The sequence below is a fragment of the Mustela nivalis genome (genome assembly GCF_964662115.1).
Source record: "Mustela nivalis genome assembly, chromosome: 9".
Lineage (NCBI taxonomy): Eukaryota > Metazoa > Chordata > Mammalia > Carnivora > Mustelidae > Mustela > Mustela nivalis.
The window spans coordinates 109,835,563-109,853,761 of record NC_139028.1 but is presented as its reverse complement, the minus strand read 5'-3'; the positions used below and the strand labels follow the sequence as shown (position 1 = coordinate 109,853,761).

The 18,199-nt window shown below is 53.3% G+C and overlaps 1 long non-coding RNA gene across 1 annotated transcript; it reads right to left on the bottom strand.

Annotated features, from left to right (window-relative positions):
• Positions 1-12,601: 12,601 nt before the first annotated feature.
• On the bottom strand, positions 12,602-16,561 carry LOC309841366. Its single transcript, XR_014299087.1, has 3 exons — positions 16,421-16,561; positions 14,150-14,251; positions 12,602-12,706 (listed from the first exon to the last, which is right to left on the bottom strand). It is a non-coding gene; the product is annotated as an uncharacterized lncRNA (long non-coding RNA).
• Positions 16,562-18,199: the final 1,638 nt, after the last annotated feature.

Genomic DNA, 18,199 nt, shown 5'->3' with positions numbered 1-18,199 from the left:
CTGAGGAAGGAAAGAACGTCTTGGAAGCTGCCCAACCGTATCCCAGTGCTTTTCAGTGATTCCTTAGAACTGCAGGGGGATGGCCTTCAGGGATCCCAGGACCCCTGTCCAGCTGTCCCAGGGACTTCTTTTACAAACCGCTGTTTCTCCCAACTGAGGGGTTATGAGAGGGCCTGGGAAGCTGTCCAAGGGTGTTCAGGGGACAGAGAAAGAAGGCGGCCCAGACAACCAGGCCCTTAGTCTGTCTTCATGGGGGGACGCCTGCTTCTACCTGCTGAGTCACTCCACTACTGACACTGAGCAGGAGTGAGGTCAGATTGCCCCCCTGCCCCCCATGTCTGGAGTGCTGATCAAGCAGGAGGTGAGGAGGAGGAAAACCCAGGCAAAGGTTCCTGGAGAACGGAAAAGTGGGCTGAGAATCCCTTAATACCTCTCGCCCCTGGGCTGGTGCCACAGCACAGAAAGGGCACCCTGATGAGTTCAGTCTGTTGAAATCTCCTGCCTAAGGGTAAGGCGATGGGACCTCTTCTCCACTGTCCCTTCATGTCGTCGGAAATAGTTGCACCCCTGTGTAGTAATCTCCGGTCAGCCTCCACCTTTCTGGCCGTTCTCTGAAGCTTCGTCTGTAGCCTCAGTGCCCTCCTCCTGTTCCTGGGCTATGGAGAGCCTGGCAGCTCAGCTTCCCACTGCAGAAGCAGCTAGGACCTCTCCTTGCTCAGCACTCCTAGCCCCCAGCTCTTGGCTGCTTGAATTCTCTGCAGCAGCCTGGAGGCCGGAACGGCCTCCACTCCAAACCAAGCCCAGTGTGCATTACCAGGAGGGCTGGAAGAGACTCTATACCACTGCTGGGCGGCTGCTCTGCTCCAGGCCACTCTTGGCTCCCTGCTTCCTGAGTTCCTGTCCCCCGCTGGAGGGGTTGCTCACAAAGGCCAGGTGGATTGTATACCAGCTTAAAATACTTCAGAAGGGGGTCTCAGATCCCTGCCAGGGTGGTGTGAGGAAGGGAGGTGGGTTTTTTTTTTTAAGATTTTATTTATTTGACAGAGAAATCACAAATAGGCAGAGAGGCAGGCAGAGAGAAAGGGGGAAGCAGGCTCCCTGCTGAGCAAAGAGCCTGATGCGGGGCTCGATCCCAGGACCCTGAGACCATGACCTGAGCTGAAGGCAGAGGCTTAACCCACTGAGCCACCCAGGTGCCCCGAGGAAGGGAGGTGTTTTATAGACATTTTTTGAATCAGGGTGGAGACATCGAGCAAATTGTGACCCCGAACCCTCCACTCCCTCATGAGCTTGGTGTGTCAGTATCATAATCAGTGGTGTTCAGGGACCCAGGGGAGACGCCTGCATTTTTCAGAAAAGCCCAATGTGACAGTCACTGCTGGGACTCCTTTGCTTTCTACTGCAACGGTCCCAGCTTCCTTGCCTTTGGGCATGGGGAAGGGCTGCTGAAGGGTTCTCTACCCTCCACAGAGCCCCCCAGCAGGACCAAGCAAAGGCAACCTGGTCGTTCATGCACCTTTTTTTGGCTTCTTCCCGGTCCCTGCCTCACTTTCCCACTTCCTTACAGGTATGTGCTGGGGTCATTTTCCGAACAGACTATTTGCGTGTAAGTCCTGTCTCTCAGTTGGCTGTGGAGGAACCCAGCCTAAAGCCCTGGGGTAAGCAATATTGGGCCAGGCATTCTTTCAAGGTCTTTCTCTCTCCAAACCCATTCAATCCTCATAAAAACCCTGTGAGGTAGGTGCTGTTGATATTACTCCCATTTCACAGATAAAGATACTGAGACACAGAGAGGCTGGGATGCTTGCAAAGGTTGCACAGCAAATAAATGGGGGAGGTGCGGTCCACACCAGCTGTCTGACCTCAGAGCCACAACTCTTAAGAGGAAGTCTCCCTCTTATCTGGCTGAGGAAATCGAGGCACAGAAAAGCTAAGGAGCTCACCTAAAGTTACACAGCTACACATTGAGGTGCCAGGATTACTAAACTGGGATGCTTAGCCACCTTGCTCCCCTGTTCCTCACACTGATCCTGGTCTGTGCACTCCCTGGGAGGAGCTGGGTGCCACGTTGCCCCACAGGCCACGTAGGGTTTGGCATACAACATACAGCGGGCAGAGCCTGCCGAATCAGCACCACACGGCTTATGTGAGATCTGCTGACTGAGGAAAACCACGCGCCCGTGAAGATAGGCATCAGGTGTTCTTCTCCGGGCATTGGCCCTCCATCCTGCCAAGGGTGCTGCAGTGAGGGGGGTGACAGTCTCCGGATGTTGGGGGCCTGTATCTGTACGGTCTTCTGCTCGGCGTGGAGACTGGGTCCTGGGGTCGTCGGTGGCACTAACCGGCAGTCGCTAAGTGCCAGGCCCTCTCCTGGGGTTTTGGGGGGCAGAGGGCTATCACGGGCATCTGCTCCTGGCTTGTCGCTGCTTGCTGAATGAGAGAGCAGGGGAAGGGATGCCACCTCACAGGGTGTGGGCTAGAGAATGATCGCCTGTGCCGCGTGGGAGGCGAGCAGCCCCATTTTCCTGACCGGGGAATCCGAGGCTGGGAGAGGTTGTGATCTGGCGCAGGGTGACTCAGGGTGCGAGGCCAGGACTGGGATTTGGGGCTTCCTGCCGTCACACCCACACTCTTGCTCTCCAGTCACCGAGCCGGGATTGGAAGCAGGGGGAGCTGAGGCTGTGGAAGGACACGGCGGCGGGGGGTGGGGTGGGTAGCTGGCAACGGACGTTGGAGGGTGTGCTGGAGTGAGGACAGGGTCCTGATGAAGTAGAGATGTCCTCTGGCTGGGCGCGTCCAGGCGGCCCTCTCTTCCTCTCAGAGATCTCTTATGTGTTTGAAGACCGTTTTCCTGTAGCTTCCCCAGAATTGTGTTTTATCCAAGTGGAACACCTTCTGCTCTTCCCTTTGTCCTTCTCATGACAACACAGTAAGCCTTCGGGAAAGACAGCAGCGGTTCTCTAAAATCCTTCCAGAACGTGCTGTCCAGCACTCCCTCAGGCACCCAGGGCTGACTACCCCACAGAGAGCTGAGGACCTTTGTCACCTGCCTACTCCACGATTCCTATCAGCGTGGCCAGGTCCCTGTCCTCTTCCCAAGGGCCAGCGATCCATTGAGACCCTCAGTCCGGATCCAGCTACCATCCCCTAGATCCTGGACACGGGCTGTTGGTTTTTCCTGGACTGGTGCAGGCTTTGTCACTTGGCCTGGTTGCATTTGACTTTGACCTGCTGGAGAGCCGGCTGTCCTTCTTCAGTACCTGCTCCCCCTCCCTCTGTGCATGTGTGAACCACTGCTTCTAGGAACCTGTGCTCAGATCCTGCCCAGAACGTGCGAGAGGACCAGTGTTATCGCGTCCGTTCTTATCATGAGTGTTTATCTCAGAGCTTCATCTCTTCTGTGGGTTCCATAGCTCGCACTGACTTTCAGGTCCTCAGGAGGAGGGGAGAGACCCTAGCAGAGGGCTGTAGGGGTGAGGATGGAGTGGCCCCTGGGGCCTTTGGTGTGAGGCCTCCCTCTGCCAGCCCCAGAAGCATGTTCTCCTGCCCAAGGCAGGTCAAGGAAGGGCTGTGGGGGTGGTTGGGCAATGTACCCCTGTGGCAGGTGGGAGCGTCCCCGCGGAAGGGGTAGCAGGTCATACCCCACGGTGTCCAACAGCCATGCTTCTCAAACTTTGGGGGACATCTCAATCCTATGGAGGGCGCGTTGCAAGACAGTCGTGGGCCCTGACCACAGACATTATGACTTGGTACGTCTGGGGTCGGCCTGAGAGTCTGCGTTTCCCTAAGTTCCCAGGGGCTGCTGCTAGTTCTTGGGCCACGTTTTGAGAGCAGCCATGTGCAGGGGGAAATCAGTGGTTCAGGAAGAGCTTTCCTGCTTCATTTTCCCTGAAAGGGCAGGGCCAAGCTCACCATCACCCGACAATTTATTTACCCACCACATATTTATGGAATGTTTACTCTGTGGCTGGAGCTCAGAATACAGCAGGGAACGGGGCAGTTGTGGTCCCTGTCAGAGGGTGCATGCATATGTACGTCGTCTTGGGCATGGATATTAAACACTTAAACACTCAAAACTTTCCTTCAGGGAAGGCTGAGCAGAAATCATTTTCCCTGTTTCCCAGGTGAGGAAATAGCACTGGAGAGAGGTCACATGACTTGCAGAATGGCAGTGGCAGAACCTGAACTCAGGACATTACTCAAAAGGGGGCTGCTGTCCCCTGGCTGGGAGCCATCTCTACCTTATGGGGCTGGGCTTAGGGGGCCAAGCTACAGGCCCTGGTGTCAGTAGGTGACAGCAGGAGGCTTCATCCTTATGTATGGAAGGAGAGCTTGATAGATATTCATACACTCCCATGCCCACACCCGCGACTCTCAGTTCCCAAGACCTGCATAGCTGCGGAGTTTCACAGTGAGTCACTTCCCCTCCCTGCCTCTCTGTTTGTTAATTCCTCTCCTCTCATTTCCCCTAAAGTTTGTTTTTCCTAGGCTCTGGCCCTTCCTCAGTGCGATATCTGCTCCAGTGAAGGATGCCTCTCCCAACCAAGATGGTGGCCTCATCTCCAAGGCAACCCCCCAAGACTTTGCCTTGGTGACCAAGTGGCAAATTACGAGACCGCTTTCCTGAAGCATGGACCAGCAAGGTCCCTGCTTGAGAACGGGCTCTGCAGACCCCATGGATGGGAACTCTTGGCTCGTCCTACCTCTGCAGACTCTAGCCAGGCACCACAGGGACTGAGCTGGCTTGATGAATACCAGCTTGGTGAGAGGAGGTTTCCTCTGAGTCAATAGTCTTGCTTCTCTGTTCTTCTCACGCACCTTCCAGAAGAACCTCAAGCTCTCCATGGGCAAGATGGGGCAGCTGGTCCCCACTCCCCCGGATCAGCCAGGCTGATTTTTCTGGGTCTCACATTCCAAGGCTTGCTCTACCCAAGGACCACTGTGGAAACAAACAGAACTGTTCCCCCCAAAAGACCCTTCATCTGTTTACAGATCTTAAAAGCATAGCATTTATGGTCAATTTTAAGGACATAAAAATTGTGGCGACATTGGTGAGCAGAAGATATCTTATTGCAGTGGATACACAAGACCATAGCAATTTCCCCGGAAGTTCAGAGAGATGGTAGTGCTTCTGTCCTAAGTGGCTCCCAAGCACCAGGGACAAGCGTGTGCTGGGATTATCTCATTTAATCCTCATGGCAACTCCCTGCGGAAGTTGCTCCTCCCTCCCTGGTTTTCAGAGGAGGAATCTGTCCAGAAACAGGCAGTTGGCAAAAGGCAGAGAGAGGATTTGAAGGCAAGACTCTGCCCCCACACCTCCCTGCCTCTCTTTTTGCCACTTGACTTACATCAAGAATAAGCCCCAAGACAGAAATTTCAGGTCATTAAGGAAGCGTGTGCCTTCCAGACAGAGCAGAGGCTGATCCATAGTTACTCTGCTGCTCTTTTACTTTCCGTTCAGAATAAACTCTTACACAACACTCAGATAGTATCATTCTGTGCCCAAGTGGTTTCAGCCCTCTACCTGCAAGATGACTCCGGGCAGATCTAGATACCTGGCTTTTTGTTGTTGTTGTTGTTGTTTTGAGATTAGACACAGAAAGGGGTAGAAAGTTACATTTTTTTTTTTTTTAAGATTTATTTATTTATTTATTTGACAGAGAGAGAGAGAGAGAGAGAGATCACAAGTAGGCAGAGAGGCAGGCAGAGGAGAAGGGGGAAGCAGGCTCCCTACTGAGCAGAGAGCCCGATCTGGGGCTCGATCCCAGGACCCTGTGATCATGACCTGAGCTGAAGACAGAGGCTTAACCACTTAGCCACCCAGGCACCCAGAAGGTTACATTTTCTAAAGTTGCCTGCAACAGGGTCTGCTATCCACGTAGTTTTCTTCCAATGCGACCTTGACACCCCTTCCCTTGAGGAGGCGGGTCTACATCTCTTCTGTATCCAAACCTGGAAAGACCTCTGTGATTGCCTTGGCCAAAAGAGAGTGGCAGAACTGTTGCTGTGGGACTTGAGACCAGATGATAAGACGGTCATGCGCTTCCTCTTGGCTTTCATGGCATACTCCCTCTTGGACCTCAACTGCCGTCTTGTAAGGTAGCCTACGTGGCCATGTGCAGAAACCACATGAAGAGCCCAGGGAAGGTGTTCCAGCTGACAGCGCAGTTCAGGTCCCATTGGACAACCACATCATCTTCCAAGATGCCTCCAGGCATTCCGAGATGCCTCCAGATGCTTCTAGCCCCCACCTGTCAGGTCACTCTCAACTTTGCATCTTCCCAGCAGGGGTCCCCAAAACCATGGAGCAGAGACAACTCTGCCTGCTTTGCTCTGCCCAAGTTCTGCACCACAGGACCTGTGAACATCATAAGGTAGATGTTTTGCATCACTGGGGTTGGGGTTGTGTGTTACACAGCAGTGATAACTGGAACGGAAGGTGTTGGCTTACATTCAGGTGTCTGTCTCAAGGGGGAAAGTCTCGTGCATCTTCTCTTGGAGCAGAAGTGATTGGCAGGGATGGCAGCCCGTTAGCCCCATGACTTCACTGGAGAAAGATTGGATGGACAAGCCCTTTCTTGTTCTTTAGTTACAATAAATTAATATATTTTACTGGCTTCCTTGTTTATGATTTCCCATTGGCTAGAATGTTCATGCCCTCCGGAGGGGAACTGTTGTGTTCGTTACTGCATCCCCAGAGTTCAGACTAATAGGGGGTATTTCGTAGCTGCCCAGTAAATAATTATTGAATGAATGAATTAATGAAAATAAACATCAAGTGGGCACAGTTTTTGATAACGATTCCTCAGGAGAATTTTGTTAACTTTCCACAGGCTAGTTGTTATGATAATGTAACATTATTTTCTGGACAATGTCTAGCTCACACTGCGACAGGAATTTCTTGAGGATCATAGTAGAGACTAGGATAGAGAAGAGAGAATAGAGAATGGATAACAGCATCAAGAATTTAATAGTTAAGAATAGGTAAGAGTCCCAACATTTTCTCAAAATTAAAAAAAAATGTTAAACGTCTATGAGTGGTAGGGGGCCTTGGTGTATACTAAGGAGTTCATTCAAGATGTTTCTAGACATTCTCTAAGGGGATATCGATTTGGTCACCAAATAACAGCTGATTCAAGCAAACTTTGTTGCCTGGCATGTTGTGGGTGTCATGGGTCCACAAAAAAGTGTAAGATGGGGACACTGTCCTCTAGACAGCATTGAGTGCCAAGCCAGTGGAGGGGGACTGGTTCAGCAGGAGAAAAAGCAGGCCATGGTGAGGCTTCCAAGCAGGGACAAAGGGCCAGACACCAGGAGAAGCTGGGGTCAGTCAGCCTGGCTTCGGATCTGAGGCTGGGACAGCGGACATACCCGCTGACATTTTCTCCATGACAGATTTCAAGAGAGATGGGGCCTGGGAGAACAGGAAGTGGGAAGGTTGGAGCCACAGTCATTAGGGGGAGCGAGCTTATGAGGAACCAGCATGGCCAGGCACGAGTGAGGGCCAGCTGGGGTCAGTGGCCATGAATGTGACATGGGACCCATGGCCCCAAAGTACCAGCTCACAGCACCCAGCGACAGCAGACAGAAGACAGAAAGGCACCATGGAAGACAGAGCCAAGAGGGTTGAGACGTTGGCAGGAGAATGGTGGAAATGAGGGGTCTAGGCTGGACGCGGAGGCGGTGAAGGAAGGTGTTGGTGGACAGAAAGGCGAGGGCCGGGAGCTCACGGGGCAGGCGTCCTGGAGTGTAAGAGTAAGAGCCGGCTGGGAGAGGGGGCGGGGAGCAGAGAGGGCGTGACCGGCTCACGGTGTGACACACTTTGGGTCATCGAGGAGGCAGAGGAGGGCTGCTCAGAGAGCCAGCGTGGTCACAGCACTCAATGCTGTCTAGAGGACATGGACATGGACATGTCCAGCTGAAGCGGCTGAGGTAGCCAACTCAGGGAGGTAAGTGAGGTTCAGGCATAAAACCGATTGGGTTTCAGCAGCTGAGTTTCCTGAGGATGAGGGAATATCAAGGAAGACTTCTCGGAGGAGGCAGGTCCAGGCGGGCAGCTTTCCCAGGCGCTCATAGGAACGCTGAAACCCCATAGGGATTTATCAGAAATCTGTCTGTTAACTCGGGTTTCCACCCGCAGATTCTCACAGAGCTGGTGGAAAGGAAATTAATGTCTCTTTTGTTAAAATGCTCTTAAACAGTTGAGTACGTACTTACGTAGGTAATATCCTTAAATAGAAAGAAAACCTTCTCCTCCCTAGCACCGGCACATGTCCTGGGGGAGGTGCTGGCGGGTAATTTTGTGATGTGCATTGCAAGTTGCTGTGTCTTCTGGCCCGTCTGGCCGTGTGACTAGCCGACTGGCCGTCCCTGGGGTGGGCATTGCTGGTCAGCCAAAGTTCCGAAACCAACTAACGTAAAGCAAAGGGTTGTGTACCAAGATCATAGCTGCAAGCCTTTAAATGTTTCCTACACAGTCATTTGGTTGCAAAAGAACCTACAGAGAGAAGAAAATATGAGAGTAAACCATGACCACCTGAACACAGGGGATAGCTCTCTTTCGAAAGAGACTTGTTTGCTCCCCCACCAAGTCACTCTGCTGTTGGCGACTGAGTGAGGCTCGCTGGTTCTGTATTACATGCCCGAGAGGAGAATGGGTAGAGGAAAGACCATTCCGAAGAAACTAGACTTCTGTTTGCGGCATGAAATACGACTCCATTTTTATTTATGGGAAAACTATTTCTTCCCCTCCTAGTTTAACATTAAACAAATACTGGAAGATTATTAATTTGAAGCATGCCAAGGATTTCTGGTCCACACCGCAGAAAGGGCAGTCTCTGCCAGGTCACGTTGTCCTATTGATAAGCCTAATAAAACATGGGGGATAATTTTAGAACCTCCCAGAGGCCATGATCAGTGCTGTGGTCAAGGTGAGCACACCTGGAGAAGTGGGTCCCAGGGTGTGTCGTGGGAGAGTCCAGGAAGGCACCAGGTGTCTCTGTCCTGTGGTTTGTTCCTTCTTTGGCTGGCTGTTCCTTCTTTGACCAATTCTGTTCCTTTCTGCAAATAAGTATCTTCTGGAGTGCAGCCTTGAGCAGTGCTGATCCACTAGGACCAACAACCTCCATGGCCGCCCAAGCTCAGTGCTTGAGGCACACCACCTCCTGGTGGCCTCTTGTCCTATGTCCTTGGGGCTTTCTGAACATCAAGAGCAAGTTCCCCATGAGCTACTGTGAGCTGATAACTTATCATCCAAATGAGAGCCTTTGTCTCAGTAGGACACCTGGAAGACAGGTGTAAGCTAGACATGTCCCAAGGACACATGGTCCCTCTACCTTGTCAACTCCCAGGTACTGGGGTGTGCATTGTGTGACCTGCTGTCACATGACAGAGGTGGGAACCAGGAAGCGATGCTCTTCTGAATGTCTATCAACAGACCAATGGTACTTTCTCTGCCAGGGGGAGGCACTTTGTTCATGCCTATTCACCACCAGGTTTGGATCATTTGGGATCAGAGATACTGAACATTAATGTAGCTGGCCGTGGGGTCCAACGGTTTCAGCTCTGTGCTCCCAGGCTGTGTGACTCTCCAAGACCTGGTTTCCTCTAGTGTGAAATGGGGTCCAGATTGGCTCCTGTGTCACCGTGAGTTGGGAGGAAGGACTGAGCTGCGTGGGTGGGGACCGGGGATGGAGACCGGCACCCCATCCCTGCTGGGGCAGGATGCTGTGAACCTCATGGATGACATCACTGGGTCCGTCAGAATCCCTGACATCAGACTTAGGCTCTTTTCCTCACACTGTTTTCAGATGCAAACCAGGTGAGCTGAACAAACTTAGGCTCTGTTGTATGGAAGGATTTGGGGTGGGAGTATTTAGGGCAAAATCTCTCCCATGTTGTCCTTGCTTTGACTATGTGATCTCCAGCAAGCCCTCAGCATGTGTTTCTCTCCTTCTGAAGGACCTCCCCCCATTTCCCTTTGCCCAGGGGGCTTCTAGTCCTTTCCTAGAAGCCAGCTTCAGTGTCCCTTCGTCTGTGCTCCTGTTCCACACTGGAATCCCCCAAGTGCTGGGAGTGGCTGAGTTCCTGGTGGTCTCAGCTAGATGCCAGGCTCCGCTGGGGGAGACTACCCTGCCTGGCCCTCCCTGTCTCCGGAGCACCTGCATGGGGGTTTGGCACAGAGTGGGGGCTCATACGTTTTGTCCATGAGGATTTGCTCCACAAGGATTCTTCTCAAGCAATCGGTCAGAGAACACAGATTATCCCTCCCGAGACTTCTACTGGCTTCTTCTGTGGAGAGTGGGATATGGCACCATAGGTCGTAGGATGCCTTGCCTGGGATAAGTGGGTATTGTGATGATTAATTTAATGTGTCAACTTGGCTGAGCCGCGGTGCCCAGAGAGTTGGTCAAACATTTTTCTGGATGTTTCTTTGGAGGGGTTTTTGGGGAAGAGGTTGACACTCAATAGATTGCCCTCTGTAATGTGGATGTACCTCATCCAGTCCGTTGAAGGCCTGAACAGAACAAAGACTGACTTTCCCCCAGCGAGAGGCAATCTGCTAGCAGATTGGACCAGAACCGCAACTCCTCCTAAGTCTCCAGCCACTGGCCCTACCCTGTCAGATTTTAGACTCACCAAGCTTCCCTAATCACATGAAATCAGTAAAGATGTTGAAGAAGAAATCTCAGGAGGGACTTCTCTCCTTCTCCACTCACCATCCATCTGAAACTCTTTTCTTCCTTGGGAGGTATTATGAAACAATTACACTTTTTTTTTTTTTTTTTTTTTTAAACAAGTGTATTTACATTCAGGACTTGCTACCTATAGATTGTCTTAACGGGGCGTTTTTCCGAAACTTGCCTGGTGTCCTTGGGTGGGGACGGATGGAATGTATCCTACATTTCCCACGCATGTTCACAAAAATATTTTTATTTAATGGCTGTTCATTTAACATCAGGGGCCAGAGAAACAAAATCGGGTTAAGTGAGGAATGGGCAGATAATTGTGCCTGCTTGTATCTGTGCCTGTGGACATGATGCCCAGGGTCCCCAGACACCCACACATGGACAAGAGATGAAACTTCAGTCACTACATCCAGACAGATGTGACTCCAGCTGAATGTCAACCTTATATTGGTAACAAAGCAGCAAGGTTAGGTAATGTTTCCAAGATACCAAGGACAGGCCTGTCTCCATGCCAGTGTGTGTGTGTGTGTGTGTGTGTGTGTGCGTGCGCATGTGTAACTGGGGGAGTGATTTGTGGATCTGGGAAGCCCAACCCCACAGAGACAGGAATGGAGAGACAGCGGAGCCTCGGAGAGGCCTGTGCCGGCGAAGAGTCCTTGTGGGCCATGCTGAGCTCAGCTCCCAGAAACAGCAGGGGCTCTGGGCTCAGGCAATGCCTGGGGGCTGCTGCACCCGCTGGCCTGGGCTTTCAGGAGGGGCTGCTAAAGCCACGGGCATATCCTCGGCTGAGTCTAGGTACTAGAGTCGGGAGAGGAAGGAAGAGCTAAGCTAATCGCCTCCAGTTTTCCCTGAAGCCCCTGCGATCCCATGATCCTTTCAGATCCTTCCAAGCGCACTCCTCTTTGACCCAGGCCTCTCCTGCTGCAGGCCAGGCCACAGTTGCTGGGCCCCAACCATGGGCTTGGGCAGAGTTCTGCTCCTAGCCATGGCAGCCCCTGGAAAGAAGGTTGCCCAGCAGTCATATCTGGATTCTAGAGCTGGCTGGGACCTCAGACTCTCTGAATCTCCCACTCCTCTGTGGCAGAGGCATCACAATCCCTTTCCTGCCGCTGGAGGCTGGTCATGAGGGCTGGGGCGCTGAGCTGTTGGAGCTGTCCTCTACGGCACAGACTCCTTTTCAGAAGGCATCTAGGATCCGAAGCTATCACCCTGGGGGAATCCCCAGAGCATCCCTCCCAGCATAGATCCAGAGGGGTTCATCCTGGCCATTGCCCAGAGTCCCCTAGTGTAGACCAGTGGGGTTCCTGGCAGCCACTGCACAGGAGCAACCCCCAGTGAAGACAAGTGAGGCTCACCTTGGCCTTGTGCAGAGCCTCCCTGTGTATATCCAGAGGGGCTCGCCCTGGCCACTGCACAGAGTATCCCCCCCCCCACCAGTGCCAACCAGAGGGGCTCACCCTGGCCTTGCACAGAGCCCCCGTCACTGCCAGTGCCAACCAGAGGCCTTGCACGGCCTTGCACGGAGCCCCCCAGTGCCACTGCCAGTGCCAACCAGAGGGGCTCACCCTGGCCTTGCACGGAGCCCCCCCAGTGTAGACCAGTGAGGCTCACCCTGGCCTCACATGGAACCCTGCCCCCCAGTGTAGACCAGAGGGGCCCACCTGGCCTTGTACAGAGACCCCCAGTGTAGATCCCAAGGCGCTCACTCTGGCCACTGCACAGGAGCCTCCCCAACCCCATACAGAGTCAGTGGGGCTCATCTGACCACTGCACACTGAGAGAGGATTCTGTCCCCTCCCCTCAACCCCAATGCTCTTGCTGTCCCTTCTCCCTTTGCTTACCCCATCCAGGCTCTGGGGACAAGGTGAAGGTGCTCCGGTCCTGTCATGTGGAGATCTCTCTGGCCACGTGTAGCTGAAGGTGGCTCGGAAGCCCAGGAAGGTGGTCAAGGAAGTGATGTCCAGGTCCAGGACAGAGGAAAGCAGCAGCAGCAGCACCAAGAGACTCTTCTGGGGCACCTGGGAAACCAGTAGCAGGAAGACCCTCTGTCTGTACCTCTGGGAGTCAGGCAGCAGATCTGACCAGGAAAGCACTCTAGGTACTGGGCTGAAGATTGTTATGGGGATGGGTACAGGAAGAGAAGCTTCCGAGGAAGGGCCAGTCGTCAGCCATCCACTGAGCACCTGCTATGTGCTCATTTAAATCCCAATCACTTTCTTGGGTAGGTGCCATTATTAGCCGCTTCTTTTATCTGAGGATGAAAGAGAGGTTCAGAAAAACAGAGCCACACAGAGCATCAGGTATTGTATGTGAGGGACGAATCACTAAATTCTACTCCAGAAATTGAGATGACACTATACGTTAACTAAGTAGAATTTAAATACAAATTTGAAAGAAAAAAAGTAAAGTGATCAAAAAGTCAAAAAAAAAAAAAAGGAAGGAAAGAAGGAAAGAGAAAGAAAGAAAGAGAAAGAGAAAAAGAAAGAAGGAGAGAAAGAGAAAGAAAGAGAAAAAGAAAGAGAAAGAAAGAAAACCAAAGCCACACAGCTGGTAAATTAAAGCTGTTTCCAGACCCCACGTGCTCAGCCACACAGGCTTCCCCCAGCAAAACGTACAGCGAGGTCAAGGAAGCAAATACAGAGAAGAGTGTCCTAGTGTGTCTGGCATTAGGTCGCTGGTGACCTCCACACCAGAGCTGGGGAGACGACGGGTGTGAGGAGGTGTAGACAGTGGGAGAATCTTGGCTGTGAAGGGGAGAGAGGGAGGAGCCAGTCAGACAGAGCTGCGGGGTTTCGGAACTTAGGAAGGTGGGAAGGATGGAGGAGAGAGGGAAGGTAGAAACAAGGCACAAGGGCGGGGGGCGGGGGGTAGGAGGAGCAACTTGTACTCTCCTGGCAAGGAAGGCCAGGATGCGGCCATGTGAAGATTCAGGTACATTTGGCGGCAGGAAGGGAGGAGTCTTACGGCTGGGGGTAAGGTCAGGATAGGGCAGCAGCAGACTGTGTGTTTCTGTCCTCCTGTGCCCAGGTTGTATGTTGGACCCCATTGTGAAGAGTGGCCTGGTCCGTCCTGGTCCTTTCCTAGGACATAAACAGACGGGACTCCAACTAGTGTTCCCACCCTCTATGCTTGCCACATGGAGGTTCATGGGGGTGACTGCACAATGTATTTGTGGGTCGTCCTGCAGATTAGTCCTGGACCCCAATCAGGAGAAGGTGACACTCACTGGTGAAGCCCGGTTACCTGGGTAAAGCCCAGAGTGGACCGATCTGGGTGCAGTTCTGCCTCACAGGCTCTGCAGGTATGGGACAGGATAAAGCAATTAATCCCATTCCCCGGTTCCGGCTTCAGTAAGTGGGAAGTGGTAAGACATCTCTGGGGAGTGGTTTCCGGGATGCAGGGGGGCACAAAAGGGCCGGTGCCTGTTCTCTGCCTCTACCTTTTGGGGCGGAGGCTCTCACCTGGGTGTACGTGCTGCTGGCTGTCAGCTCCACCACAAAGGCACATACCCCAAGGCTGGTAGCTAGCAAGCTGACCAGGTTCATCCTTGTGCTGACCTTCACCTGCCAGGGAGATCAGAGCAGTGGTCACCATCCAGTCCGCAGAGGAGGGGGCCAGCCTCAAGTGCCATACATCACAGGCTTCCTTCATGGGCTTTTGATCTGGGGAGAACTGTTGACCTGCCCTGGGGGGACTAGGATGGATCACTAGAGGTAAGAAAGATGTCTATGGAACCCCATGGGGCATGGATACCAGGAGCTATTGGTGGCCCTAGAGGCTAAGCCAGCCTTAGCAGCCAGAGGACCCCTCAGTGGCCTGTGGCCCACATATGGCCCCTCTCTCCTGTGCCATGGCAGACAACACTAATTCATCCTTGTAATCCACCACAGTTGGCATCACTCTAAAAGCCACCTGCCATCTGTTGTGGGTTTGTGCCCTCCAAAAAGACAGGTCAAATTCCTATGAATGTGATGGGGACCTATTTGGAAATAGGGTCTTTGTGGATGTAATTAGGTTAAAATGAGGTCATATGCATTGAAGGTGAGCCCTTAGTCCAATACAACGAGTGTCTTCATGGGCAAGGAGGAGACCCTGGGTCTGGTGTCTGGTCTCCCACCCCTAATGAAGGAGGCAGAGGGGAAGTACAGCTGTCACAAGCCAAGGAAGGTCTGGGAGTGCCAGGCACCCCAAGAACTCGGGAGATGCAAGGAAGGATTCTCCCCCAGAGCCTCAGAGAGAATATGAGCCTGCCACCACCTAGATTTGGGGTGTCTGATCACTGGATTTGGCAGGTTATGAATTTCTGTTGTGTTTTAAGCCCCCCAGCCTGTGCTATTCCATTCCAGCAGCCCTAGGGAATGAGCGCCCCATCCCACTGCCCTAGATTCAAAATCACGGCTCTGGGGCTACTCAGGGAGAAGATCTCCTGCAAAGCCCTGGCCAGATGGGTCTGTGTTCCCCCTGTCCCGGCAGGGGCAACGTGGTGGCTGGTGTGGGGGACTGGCACGTTTCCCCGACAGGCACCGGTGGGTAATCAGGTGTTCACAGAAGACAGGCAGTTTTTTGAGAGCTGCCCTCCCCACCACCTCGTACAAAGGCTCCCACGAGCATCCGCCTGCTTTCTATGTTTCCCAGGATGAGTTGTGCCTGGGGGTAGAGGCAGGGGCTGAGAAACTCACCCAGGGAATCGTGCAGGTGGCCGTGGCCATCAGGGTGGCCAGTCCTGTAATGAAGAACTAGAGAGAGGGCAGGAGGACTCGTGGACCCCAAGAACCTGGGGCGGCTCTGTCTCTTTGTAAAACCCTTGTGCTGGCAGGTTCCCTGGGGGGTTTGCCATCCTTGAAGGACTTAGCCTGAGAGTGGACAGCTATGGCTCATCACAAGGTGGCCAATGAACAGGGAGGGACAGGGTTACGGGAACAGAGAAGGGCACGCGGTCTCCCGCTGGGCTCTGCAGAGCTTATAGGACAGATTTCTAGAAGGTGACCACTAACAACTCCTAGGTAACTTGTCCACTACTTCTTAAGTGATCGGAGCACACAAGTAGCTTAGGCACTTGTTAAAAGGCAGACTGATTTGGTCCGTCTGGGGTGCAGCTGAGACTCTGCATTTCTAACAGGTTCCCTGGGGCTGCAACGCCCCCGTCCAGAAACCACACTTTCAGAAACCACACTTTCAGAAACCACACATCTTCCTAATATGAAGATGAGGAGACTTGGGCAGCTTCTTCCCTTGTCTCTGCCTAAGTCATGGGGCTGGGAAGTGGTAGATCTGGGTCTAGAAAGCAGATGTCTGACTTGGGGGGTGGTTTCCATAGCAGGGGCTCTCTTTCTTGACTTATATACCAAATGTGGGACCCCCGTCCCCCCACCCTAGGAACCTTGTCTTTCTTCTTCCTTGGGCTAAACCTACTGGGGTAGGGGCCCTTCTCCATGGCTCCCATCCTCCCCCGCCCCACATGCAGGGAAACAGCTGCAGCCTCCGGCTGGCCAGCCTGCAGCCCAGCTCCCAGCCTTGGGGCACCCTGCACAGGTGTGTGAAGGGGGGAATGAGAGCATCCCTGGAGATCAGGACCATCCACATCCTGTATCTACACCCCCATTTCAGACTCAAACTCTTCCCTAAGGGCTCAGGGAGGATGTAGAGTTCCCAAGTCCCCCCATTGCCCCTCACCTGGTTCCACAGAAAGCCTGCCTCTGGCCACCACCAGGCAGGGTCTCTGGGGTACTCACCAGCACTCCGCTGGCCAGCAGGTATCAGCAGGGAAACTCCACAAAATTAGGGGCAGCAGCCAGGATACCACCACCGCTGATATGCAGCAAACCAGTAAGGATCTGTACGGCCTGTGGGGCATGGGTGGGGATGAGCTGAGGCCCTGGGGGTCCCAGCAAGGACTCTCTGAGCGACTCAAATGGTGGAGCTGAGCAAATCCTTGTCCACATGTCACTGCCCAAAGGGATCTCAGACAAACCTCCTCCACCTGCTGACGTGGCCCTGGAGAGAGGGAGTGCCTTGCCAAGATCGCCCAAGGCAGTGAGAAGCAAGACCCAGGGCCCACCGCCCCCAACTGGGCCACCACTGCTTTGCAGAACTCTTGAAGCCTTGGGTTAGGACCATCTTGGGCAACCAGCTGGGTCCTCCTTCGTGAGATATCATCAGTTAGCATGCTGGTCACCTCCCATGTGCCAGGCTCCAAGTGTCCTAAGCACTCTCTGTATCTAATCGTGAAGCTATCAGAAGCCCAGGAGGCGGGCACCCTTGTCACTGTGATGCAGACGGGAAGCGAGGCTCAGCAGTGCTAGTTCCTTGCCTGAGGTCTCCGAGCTGGTCTCCAAGCTCGTGTGAGCCCAAGCGGAAAGTCTGCTCCTTGCTTGCTCTGTACGGCATCTGTGCGAGCATGCTGCTGGTTTCAGCCTCGCCTTCCAGAATGCTGGGTTGACTCAGCCCCACATTTGTGGTCCTTTGTTCCAAGCTGTCACCGGCCCCCTCCTTAGGCTTCCTTGACCCTGAGAGTAGCACTGTGACCTTGCCTTCTGACATGCTGCATCTCTGAGTATCACCCAAGAGGAGTAGCTTCTCCCAGGCTCCCTCTGCTTTCTCTGTCCTTCGCTGCCCATTGCCAGCAAGGTAAGTGAGCTCCCACTGGTGACCACACGATTGGGGATTCAAACGTCTGGCTCAGCTGCTACTCTGACATCCATGCTCAACAGTCGGCCGTGGCTCAAGCTTGCCCGCTGCGGACCAAGACCCACTTGGGTGTGGTAGCGAGAGCCACAGGCAGGTGTGGGACATCAGAAGAGGAAAGTCAAAAGGAACCAGAGGGAAGCTGACTTCTTCTTCTTCTTTTTTTTTTTTTTTTAAAGATTTTATTTATTTATTTGACTGAGATCACAAATAGGCAGAGAGGCTGACAGAGAGAGAGAGGGGGGAAGCAGGCTCCTTGCTGAGCAGAGATCCTGATGTGGGGCTTGATCTCAGGACCCTGAGATCATGGCCTGAGCCCAAGGCAGAGGCTTAACCCACTGAGCCACCCAGGTGCCCTGGAAGCTGACTTCTTACCCCACAGTGGCCAGAGAAGGAAGTCACCCTGCTCACTCTGGGTTCAGCAGCTGCCCTCCAGGATATGGTAGCTGCTCCAGCCTTTCCTTTTTTTCCTGAGCTGGAGGTTATGCAGGGACAGCTCTGCAGATCTGTCTTGTTTTCCCACTGTTTTAACTTTCCTACGGGGATATGCCTTTGGCCCTATAAATCCTGCCCACTCTGTAGCTTCTGGGATTGGTGGTGGCTGTTTCAGGTCTACCTTGGAGGGAAGAGTGTCTGTGGGGATGAAGTGGTCCACTTACTCCCCAGGTGGTTGGCTGTCCCTGGAAGAAGAGGTCCTCCCTATTTGGATGCACAGTCTCCAGGGCCTGGGGTGGCAGGGAGGGCTCCTCTGGCCTCTGCCACGGTACCCTTGGGGTCCTGGAGACAGGGGAATATGCCTGCCTGCTGCTCCTGGCTTGTCACCACCG